Genomic DNA, 10,654 nt, shown 5'->3' on the forward strand with positions numbered 1-10,654 from the left:
AATCTGATTATTTATATATATTTCGAATGTTTTAATTTAAAAAAATATATATTTTCTTATTTAATTTAAAAGGGCCAAATTTCCCTAATTAATTAGCTAAGATATTCGGATTTCCTAAGTAGAAAATCTAATTTTTATTTTAGTAAATTAATTAGTTAATAATTGGTATTTTCCTATTTAATTGTTTTACACAACATATATTATTTACAAAAGTATTTTTAAGCCTAAAATCTAGCAAAATAATTTCCTAAACACTACTAATATGGTCCAAAAATTTGGAGCTATGGAAACTCAAAATTTTCGGCCACTTTGGTTGGGTTTTGGGAGATTTATTTTGGTAAATTGTATTTTTAATTATCTCAAAATCTCTTATTTTCCTTAATTTTATTTTCCATCTCACAAAGATTTGATCATCTTATTTCCCTACCTTATTTCATACTTGATTATTCCCTAAGTAATCTCTTTTGTCATATTATTTTCATGACAAACTCACTTTCCTAAATGCTATTATTCTTAATCACCTTACTATCAAAAGTTTACATATTTCTTTATTCACTTCTCCAAGTAATTTCCTTAATTCTTTTTACCATAATTCTCCCTAAATTATCCTACTATAATTCTCTCATTCATGAACCTATAAATACCCCTTCATACCTCTCATATTCTTCACACCAAAAACCTAATTCTCTTCTTCTTCTTCTTTTCCCTAAACCTTTTCATGCTTCTGTTCTCCTCTTTTTACACAAATCACCTCGTTTATCTTTGAAGCCTGTTTTTGGGCACTTTTGGTCAGTTTTTGGGGAATTGACGTTTCACAGAAGATTGTTCCTCTCAAAAAATCCTTGAGGTTAAGCTCACGAATCACCCAATTTGGAGTTATTGAAGGAATTATGGCCTCTACAAATTCTGCCTATTCTTTCCAACAAAAATTCAATTCTCTTTAAACCTATTCCTTTATCTTCTTCATGGTTAATTTTCTAAACTACAAATATCTATTTCAAAGCTATAATTTTATACTAAAGTATTATTTTATTAAAGTTTTATAGTCCATGCACATTAGATTTGAGTTTATGTTGTGACAACCTTATGGTTATGTTATTTGCAAGGTGTATTCGTGATTGAACTTTGAAAGTGCGAAGTGTTGATTGATATTCGGAATCAAGGTTCTTGAAATTCTTTTTGTGTGTTTTTTCTAGCAAGGATCAATGTACGTTTAGGTAGCTAGATACCTTTTAAAGTGATTGGGTTGAATAACATGTTTTACATGATTTGATTGATGATTGAATTAAATTGATTTAAATTATGATTTTGAAATAAATTATGTTTGAAGGTATTTATATTAATAAAAGTATTTTTAATGATTGATTTTTAAATCATTTTTTGAATGGTTTGGATTACTTATCGTGTTTAAGTAAAGGAATGCTTTTTAAAGGTTTGTTGAATTAAATAAAGGCTTTTCACAGAAGAGTTGTTGATTTTGAAAAGTTATTAATATGAGAATTTAATCTAAAGTATTTATTAAAAAGGTTTGATTTTGAAAGCATGTGGAATTAATTAAAAAGGATTTTGAATTATATTGGAATTATTGGATATTAAAAGAATTTATTGAACCATTAAGTTATTATTATTAATGCGTTATAAGCAGGTTGGTAATCCCACTATGCGGATTTGGTTTATTGATAAGGCCTTGGACTTTGTATGACCGGGTCTTTCCTCAAGAATAGCCTTGTAATATAAGGACACTAGCTTGGGGGAGTGCACACTTGGGTGAGGAATTGGAGTAAAAGGAATTGGTTCTTAATAAAGGAATTGGTTTTATTAACTATTATTTTGAATATTGAATCATTGGAGTTGATTTTGTAATAATGAGTTTGAAATTATTGGATTAATTATTGAAATTGATTTTAAAAGCATGTTTGCAAATAAATTGAGTTTACACTATCATTCACTTATATTACTTAGCATAATTTGCTAATTCGTGTTTCTTATTTGTTTGGGTTTGCCCTGTTTATCGTAATGGTAAGCAGTGTTGACTATTTTCAGGTGGAGTCATGAATTAGCATTTAGGTGTCCCGGGATTTGCTTCACCTAGTTTAGGAACGTTGTTTTTGTCTTTATTTATGAGAACTCATAACAATGTTACTATTTTTATAAGTATTAATAAAAGAAAGTTGAGTTTCCGCTGCAATTTTTGTTATCGAGTTAAGTATTTTGAGTAGCCTTGCGTAATCACGCGGCAGTAATACACCTAAGTCTATCCCTACGGTATAATTATATGTATTATACTGGTATTTTTGTAGCGGGAGATTTGGGGGTGTTACAAAGTGGTATCAGTTTCAGCGGTCCTAAAAAGATTATAATTTGAGTAATAATAAAAATTATGGGTAGACTTAAGAATGACATATAGGATAGATAGAGTTTCGCATTTGTGTGAGAGTCAAAAGCTTTATTTTTATATAAAACTATTTTCCTATTTATGGAATGTTAAATGAGAAAAGTATGCTCGAGTTCTCTATGGAGGCCTATAATGGGTACGACTCTCTATCTAGGAAAGGCTCACCTTAACGTCGTAGGTAACTTTCCTGGGAAACGCGGGCTCAACCGTCCTATAATCATGATTTAAGTACATATTATTTTTGAAAAAAAAAAAAATTGTTTGAAACTTGAGTATGCGATTATGTGTGCATTAAATTTGGTGTTAAAACACCTTAGGGAATGGTCAAGAGGTCCAAAATTTTTGAGTTATCACCCATGGTTGGGTGATCTTGAGTTATGCTTGGTTGCTTGAGTTATGAATTGCTTATTGCAAATGGATTTTGAATCAAATTGTTTATGTGATTTAGCATTGAATTAATTGTTTTGCATGTGTGTGTGAAACAAATGGTAAGAATTGATGAAATGAGACAAAATTACTTTAACTTGCATTACTTTAAAGATAATGGAGTCATAGTTAGTGAGTTCATAACTGGAATTGTCACTGTGGCCTTAACCCTTTATGAGAAGTATAATCTAGATATGTGATATGTGGCAAGTATTTGGATCATACGAGTGTTACATGTGGTCAATATGGTTGAGTTGTTATTTTTAAGATTAAAGGATTTGATGATTACTATGGAATAAATGAGAAGATATTTTGGATTGTTATCATGAATATTTGGAGGATTTGTGTTATCAAGTCTTTCCTAATTTTTGGAATATGATTTATGTTGATCAAGGAAATATTATTTGTGGTAATGAAGAGTTGAACTAGTTCTATATAAGTGTTGGAGTAAGATATGTATTTTTGGGAGATACGAATTGGATATTAGCATTAATTTATGATAGTTATTATCTAATGGTGGGAAGTATCCATATGGTGTGAGGATGAATATTGTGGTTATTAATTATTTAAAGCAAAATGGATGATGGTTGAATCTTTTGAATAAACTTAATACAAAAGTTAGAGGATTTTGAGTCAATTCAAGTGAAAGGATGTATTTGAGATAAAAAGGTATTTGTTTTAAATCGAAGTTTATTTTGAAGGAATAATATCTTTTGAAGGGATTTATTGAACTTAGTTAAAAGAATTATTGTTTGGATGGTTACTCAAAGAATTTTACTCTAAGGGATTGACAAAAGAGTTAATAGATATAGATAAATTATTAATGATGGAATAATCAATTATTGCATTGAGATATTAATGAGTTGCCTTGAAGATGAGTTATGGACTATAACAACCCAATTGAGGAATTTGAAGTTATGAGAAAAGATGAGCGAGTTTTTTTTTTTTTTTTAAACAAAGTATTATGAAGTAACCAAGAGTTAATGATTACAATTTAAGGATGTATCACCAGGATTTATGAATGTGTTGGGGAAATTGTTAATACTTTTGGAGGATACCCTGAGATAAGTTACTAATCTATGGCCGATAAGAAGGTCAAGATAAGATGTGCTCTTTTTATGTTAAGTACCCATGACAGTGTTTGCTATGAAGTTGAATATGTGATTATTGAGTTTCTTTATGAAAAAGTAAGACTTTTATTGAAACAAGTATTTAATTACAAGTATGCAAAACGAATTTTCAAATACACAGTTTTCAAAATAATGTTTTCCATTCCTTTGTTTTTAAATAATTGTTTAGATTGAAAATTTTCATAGATATTTTAAAATCTTTTATTAAGTATTTTTATTTCAGTTCATACTTTGTATTATATATACACGAGACTATTACAACAATTTCTCCTAATGTAAGTATTTTAAATTATTTTTCGAATGACTTATAAAAATATTTTTCGAGTTTACTCACTACTTTTATTCGTATTCAAATCATTTTAAACCCTAAGCTCTTTGGATGTTTGAAACTTTATGGTTTTCCTTACTTTGATTGATGATTGTTGATAAATTGTTAATATAGTTGATTTATTTAGTGAGTTAATGTGTTGGTCGAGTTACAGGGGCGTAACTCCTTTTAAGGGGGGTAGAGGGCGATAAAGTTTCGCACGTTTGCTTTTCGAGTCATTTCTAAGTAAATTTGAGTCTTTCTTGAGTTAGTTATGATCTTGAGTTTAGGATGTGCATGAGTCTAAGAATTTAAAAACAATTTCTTTTTATTTTGGCTAAGTTTTGGGACGAAACTTCTTTTAAGGGGGGTAGACCGTAATATCCTATATTTTAAAAACATATTTCTAATTAATTAATTAATTAATTAATTAGTATTCTCTTAAAAAGGGTATTTTAGTAATTTATTTTACTGTTTAAATTTTAGAGCCAAATTGATATTTGAATTTTGGCGCCAAAAGTATTTTAAAACTCAATTATTAATTTTGGATTTTGGATAAGATTTATTATCCATTTATTTTATTTTAAAAATCGGATTATTTATATATATTTTGGATGTTTTAATTAAACAAAATTATATTTTCTTTTTTAATTTAAAAGGGCCGAATTTCCCTAATTAATTAGCTAATATATTCGGATTTTCTAAGTAGAAACTCTGATTTTTCTTAGTAAATAACTAGTTAATAATTGGTATATTCCTATTTAATTATTTTATACAAAATATTATATTTACACAATTATTTTTAAGCCTAAAATCTAGCAAAATAATTTCCTAAACATTACTAATATGATCCGAAAATTTGGAGCTATGGAAACTCCAAATTTTCGGCCACTTTGGTTTGATTTTGGGTGATTTATTTTGGTAAATTATATTTTTAGTTATCTCCTTAAAATCTCTTATTTTCCTTAATTTTATTTTCCATCTCACAAAGATTTGATCATCTTATTTTCCTATCTTATTTCATCCTTGATTATTCCCCAAGTAATATCTTTTGTCATATTATTTTCCTGACAAACAAACTTTCCTAAATGCTATTATTCTTAATTACCTTAATATCAAAAGTTTACATGTTTCTTTATTCACTTCTCCAAGTAATTTCCTTAATTCTTTTTACCATAATTCTTCCTACATTCTCCTACCATAATTCTCTCATTGATGAGCCTATAAATACCCCTTCATACCTCTCATATTATTCACACCAAAATCCTAATTCTCTTCTTCTCTCTTCTTCTTCTTCTTTTCCCTAAACTTTTCCATACTTCTCTTCTCCTCTTTTTACACAAATCATCTCATTTATCTATGAAGCCAGTTTCTGGGAATTCAGGTCATTTTTTGGGGTATTGACGTGTCACGGACGATTGTTCCTCTCGAAATATCCTTGAGTTTAGGTTCAAGAATTACCCAATTCGGAGTTATATTGAAGGAGTGATGGCCTCTGCAAATTCTGCCTATTCTTTCCAACGAAAATTCAATTCTCTTTAAACCTATTCTTTTATCTTCTTCATGGTTAGTTTCTAAAATAAAAATACCGATTTCAAAGATAAAAATTTTATATTAAAGTATTATTTTAAAAGAGTTTCATTGTCCATGCACATTAGATTTGAGTTTATGTTGTGATAACCTTATGGTTATGTTATTTGCAAGGTGTATTTGTGATTGAACTTTGAAAGTGCGAAGTGTTGATTGATATTTAGAATCAAGGTTCTTGAGGTTCTTTTTGTGTGGTTTTTCTAGTAAGGATCAAGGTACGTTTAGGTGGCTAGATACCTTTGAAAGTGATTGGTTTGAATAACATGTTTTTCATGATTTGATTGGTGATTGAATTAAATTTATTTGAATTATGATTTTGAAATGAATTATGTTTGAAGGTATTTATTTTAATAAAAGTATTTTGAATGATTGATTTTTAAGTCATGTTTTGAATGATTTGGACTACTTATCGTGTTTAAGTAAAGGAATGATTTTTAAAGGTTTGTTGAATTAAATAAAGGTTTTTCACGAAAGAGTTGTTGATTTTGAAAAGTTATTAATATGAGAATTTGTTCTCAAGTATTTATTTAAAAGGTTTGATTTTGAAAGCACGTGGAATTCATTAAAAAGGATTTTGAATTATATTGGAATTATTTGATATTAAAAGAATTTATTGAACCATTGAGTTACTATTATTAATGCGTTATAAGCAGGTTGGTAATCCCACTATGCGGATTTGGTTTATTGATAAGGCCTTGGACTTTGTATGCCAGGGTCTTTCCTCAAGATTATCCTTATAATATAAGGAGACTAGCTTGGGGGGTTTGCACACTTGGGTGAGGAATTGGATTAAAAGGAATTGGTTCTTAATAAAGGAATTGGTTTTATTAACTATTATTTTGAATATTGAATCATTGGAGTCGGTTTTGGAATAATGAGTTTGAAATTATTGGAATTGATTTTAAAAGCATGTTAGCAATTAAATTGAGTTTACACTATATTGCATTTATAGTACTTAGCATACTTTGCTAATCTGTATTGCTTATTTGTTTTGGTTCGCCCTGTTTACCGTAATGGTAAGTAGTGTTGACTATTTTCAGGTGAAGTCATGAATGAGCATATAGGTGTCCCGGGATTTGCTTCACCTAGTTTAGGAATGTTGGTCTTGTCTTTATTTATGAGCACTCATAACAATGTTACTATTTTTATAAGTATTAATAAAAAAAAGTTGAGTTTCCGCTGCAATTTTTGTTATCGAGTTAAGTATTTTGAGTAGCCTTGCGTAATCACGCGACGGTAGTACACCTAAGTCTATCTCTATGTTATAATTATACGTTTTATACTGGTATTTCCGTAGAGGGAGATTTGGGGGTGTTACAAAAACCAACTCGGTCGGCACATTCATTAAATTAACCCAACCAAACGACTGGGTAGAGTAATGTTAACCGGACCCCGTCCGGGAAGAAAAAAAAGGAAATTATCAAATTACCCGACTTCATAGTCAATAAAACAACATAAATACTCGGCACGCAAGCCGGAAAAGAGAAATGGCATACTGTCACATAAATACAAGGTTGATCTAGGGCTGTTGAGGCTGTTCCGGTTGGTCCTGACTGGTTGGGATGTCTGATGTCTTCTGCCCAGCATGGTCTTGAGCAGTCTGGGTTGGACCAGTTTGGTCCCCAGTCAGCTCCTCCTCCTCATCATCAGAAACTTTATAGCCTTTCTCTAAGGCGTAGGCCTTAAATGGAGGAGGAGCCTGCTCGTTCAAAACATGGGAATCGTACATCGCAGTGGCGTAGTCATACCTAAGCTTGAACCCATCAAACTCCAAGTTTAGGTGGAGAAGACCCCAGACAATCCTCAGACGGGCTTCAGTGTCCCGCTCATTCTCTAAGACCAGCCGGGTTTACTCCTTAGAAATTTTCTCTTGATGCTGGCTCCTCAGATTAACCAATTCAACCCCTAACCGGCTGACGTCCGCCCTCAAATTGGTATTTTCTTGGTCAGCTCCTTCCAATGCCTTGAGATCATATTGTGCGTTTTTCAGTTCTTGCTTAAGGTTGGACACCCGGCTGTTGGCGGCGTCATTAGCAGTCATCAAGTTCCGGATCAAATCCTCCTATTTCAACTCTACTGCTTTAATTTCAACATCGCACATTTATTTAGCATATTTAGTAGAGTTGAGAGCTTGAGTGGCCTTCTTTTTAGCATCATTTACCTCTTCATGCTTCCGCCTGAAGGGGACTCACAACCCGTCTACCCTCAACATTACCTAAAACGGGTCAGACGGAAAGTTAAATACCTTACAAAATAAAAGAAGAAAAATGAAGTGTTAAGTTGAAGCCAACTTACGTCAGCTAGCTTGCCCAAGATCCGGTCAAAGTCCACCACCTGCAGGTCAGACACAATGTTCTTCTATGACTGAGTCAGGGTCCTCACCATCCGCTTGGCGAACTCCTGCACATCAGGCGCTTCCGAGGTAACATCTGCACCACAAGAAGTACTTAGTGAGAAGGTTGTAGCATATTCGACATTCATACTCTGCCGGGTGTTGACTGAACCTCCAGAGGGGCCGACCTTAGTCTTGACTCGCATGAAGTCAAGCGGCCAAGGAAGTTCAATGAGATTTTTAACTTGAGTTTGGGGCTTTGGAGTCTCACCCTCCCCAGCCGTTTCATTACCGGTTGCAATATTGAGTGACACACCACTCTTCGATGCCGTAGAGGCATCCAACACATTCGTTGCAGTGCGCTTTGAGCTTTCGCTCAGAGCCTTCAGCACTGAAGGAGTTTTACCCTCGGTCGTAGGACGATCCGGGTTAGCAGAGGTAGTTGTCTAGGAAGAGTCCTTCTTCACTGACTTAGCTGGAGTTTTGGTTAACTCATCTCCAGGCCGCTTGATCAGCTTGGAGATGGAACGGGGAATAGACTTGCTAGTACCCTGCAAATAACTTAGGAAAAATAAAAAACAATGAAGAATATCAGGCGGTCTTACCCCGCCCTTTTTGGCCTCCTTAGCCTCAACAACTACTTTCTTTGCTAGCAGCTGTTCCTTACGCAGCTGCGCAGCGGACTTAGCCGGTGTTTTGTTTGGGTCCACCATTCTCGTCGCTTCGTTTGCAAAAAACAAGTAAACAATTAGTTAAATAAACTCAAAAATCGAAGTGCATAAACAAAAACGGCAAGTTGCCGGATGTGTAGTAAATCTACCCTTTGGGAACATCGTGCTTAGCCCATAGGCGGAAAGGAATCTTTCATCGTTGAAAAAGTCAGGATAGGGGATCCAGTTTTTGGGAACAATTATCTAAGTCCCATCCCCCAAGGGCTCAATTGTGGTCTCAAAGAAGCCCGTCTCCATTATTTTCTCGTAGGCTCTAGAAGCGATACGAGGAAGAGCACACTTTCTGCCAAAATAGCTGGCTCCTTATTGTACCGGAGCAAGAACCGGTTGTGTCTTAGCGTGGGTGAGAAGATTAAATAAAACTTCTCCTCCCAATCGGTCAACTTGGACACTTTGTCCAAAGTCATCAGGTATTGCGGGAGGGTGGTCAATGTATACTATGCCCCATAGATGCCTGGTGCCCTGCTCATGTAATGCATATGAGCAAAGGCGAAAAAACTCGGTTTTAGATTTTTGAACTCGCAAATAGCGATGTAGCGCGGAATGTTAACCCAAGAATTCGGGGTGAGTTGCCAGACGCCCAAGTCATACCCCTTTAAAATCTTTTTTATTTACATGTGGAGGGGGAAGCGGAGACCGGCTGTAATCACGGCCTCGTAGAAGACGAAGAAGTTATCAGCATTCTCTATATCGTCCCCTCAAGCAAGCATCGCCTCCATAGGCGAAGCTTCAATTTGCAACCTCGGTCCTAAAGGATGCGCCTCTTTGAAAGCATCAAAGCTGCTCTCCAATTGAGCAATATCCTTAAGGAGCATGCTCGTATGCATGGGATCCGGAGAATCTGGATCTCTAGGCGGCTACTGGTAGTCAACTATAAAATTGTCTTGACTAGAGCCAGACGCCTCTGATCCTGATCTATTAGCGGCCTCTTCTCTGCCTGACTCTTCCCCCTCTCCCTCTGATCCTGATCTATTAGCGGCCCTCTAACCGGCTGTTGGTAGTCAGCTGTAAAATTTTTTAGTAGTAGATGTTGGTAAGATTGTTTATCCGATATGAGTTTGAAATAGTTGTTTTAATGTGTTTTTTTTGTTGTAGTATGCTAGTTTTGTATAGTTTAGTCTCAGTACTGGTGTAAGGTTTCACAGACAATCGTAACAGTTTTAGAGGAGCTTTTTTTTTTTTGGTTGCCTTTACTTTGAAAACATTTGTTTCATGAGGGGCTTTGTATTATTTGATAGCTTAGCTCATTACATGTGTTAATAATGTTGATTTCATTGCCAATAAGAAAAATAAAATAAAATTAAAACCAATGTTGTGTTATAAAGCTGTTAAACGGATGTGATTTGAAAAGAGTTGGTTCAAACTTGATATAGTATTTTTGAGTTAGCTAGTGATTTTTATGATGACTAAATAGGTAAGAACCTAGCTTGACATTTATGTCAAATGATTCAATAGCTATTGTTTAGGGTAAAAATACCCTAGTCATGTGGACCAATAAGAGAGGCCCACGTGTCAAGCCTGGACAGGATCCATGAACCACTCATCGGCTGACACGTGGAAGCCTCAGATGTCAGCAGAATTACGGCCTTCAAGGCCCAATTCCCGAGAAAGCCGCAAAGCGACGCATCCCACCAAACCTAGGTCAGAGTGACCTAGGGAAGGGCACTTTTCCCAATGACCCTATAAATAGGGAGATATTCCCCCATTTTGGGGACACATTCAATCATTTATTACACCCCACTT

Source organism: Chenopodium album, chromosome 6, assembly GCF_948465745.1.
Source record: "Chenopodium album chromosome 6, dcCheAlbu1.1, whole genome shotgun sequence".
NCBI classification, from domain to species: Eukaryota; Viridiplantae; Streptophyta; class Magnoliopsida; order Caryophyllales; family Amaranthaceae; genus Chenopodium; species Chenopodium album.